Source organism: Diaphorina citri, unplaced genomic scaffold (genome assembly GCF_000475195.1).
Source record: "Diaphorina citri unplaced genomic scaffold, Diaci psyllid genome assembly version 1.1 scaffold13416, whole genome shotgun sequence".
NCBI classification, from domain to species: domain Eukaryota; kingdom Metazoa; phylum Arthropoda; class Insecta; order Hemiptera; family Psyllidae; genus Diaphorina; species Diaphorina citri.
Window position 1 is genome coordinate 5,184 of NW_007390783.1, and position 1,273 is coordinate 6,456.

The window sequence follows — 1,273 nt, forward strand, 5'->3', positions numbered from 1 at the left end:
ATAAAAACCGAAGAACCTTGTAACAAGAGGTTGGACAAGAGGAGAGAAAACAAAAACCTTCTATTCTGGTGGTACTATATCAAAGGAGATAGTGTTTGGAGAGTAAATTTCAGAAGAAGAATCGGAGAGTTATCGGTTCTATTGGTAGTTACTTTTAAATTAAATCAAGGGTTTCGAAGAACTCGGGGAGTTACGTCGTCCCCCCCAATCCACCCTAAAATTGTGTAGTGTGCGGAAAGTCCGTATGAGTTTAAACAGATTTCCCAGATCCAAAAGGAACGGGAACACTAGTTAAAATTAAATTAAACCTTGCCTATTGTTTTTATAAAGGATAGTGAATGGCCTACTGATCCTGTTCTCAACCACCACTAGAGAAGAAAGTCCAGCAAGTGGACAGGTCAGCACCTGCTTATAGCAAACCAGCCCTTTAAACTATGGCCCCTAACTGGTGCTACCAGTGTAAAAAGGAACAAAGAAACAGTACGACTCCACACAAACTAGCAGACACTCGATTACCTCATACACCACAGACGTTCCTTTTTATTGTTTACCATACGTTATAATAAAACTTCGAAACCACCGTCCTAAGAGTGTACTTCCATCCGGGAAAAACCTGTGAGGGTCCTTAGCATTTACATCTGGTGACTTTTTTTTTTTTTTTTTGATTACTTCGAGGACACGCGGATTTAGTGGTTTCATACCTTTCATAGAATGTTCAACATTAGCCGGTTATCTTCGTCTTAAAACTAAACCGTACTAGTATGCTTTTATACTTAACGATTTATGAAAAGGTATGAAACCACTAAAATCCGTGTATATCAACTTGAGTCCATGGGGAATCTATTTCGTGTTTAGACTATCGAATTTAAGTTCTTAAAAATCTAACGAATTAGCATCGGTATGGATTTATCCATCCATGGACGGACAGTGTATTACAGTAAAAAGGTCGATATCCAGCCATGTGTAGATTTACTACCGAAAAAGCACTTGTATAATTTAATGTACGTTAGGTGCCTAGAACGCGTAAACTTATATTCTCGAGTTTCAGCGCGTACTAGTGAGAGTTTCAACCACTTAAAAAGAGTAATGGATGACAGCAACTATGTACTAAAAGAAGTGTTGTAAAGATCGAAGTTCAATGAATCGGATGTGTAAACTGATTTTCTATATCCCGATATGGAAACATAAAGTTATCCAACTTTCACTTATAAGAGACGGCCTTTTTGGATTTTTTTGTTTTGTCGTGAGTTGTCGTTTTGACTTTCGTTAATGT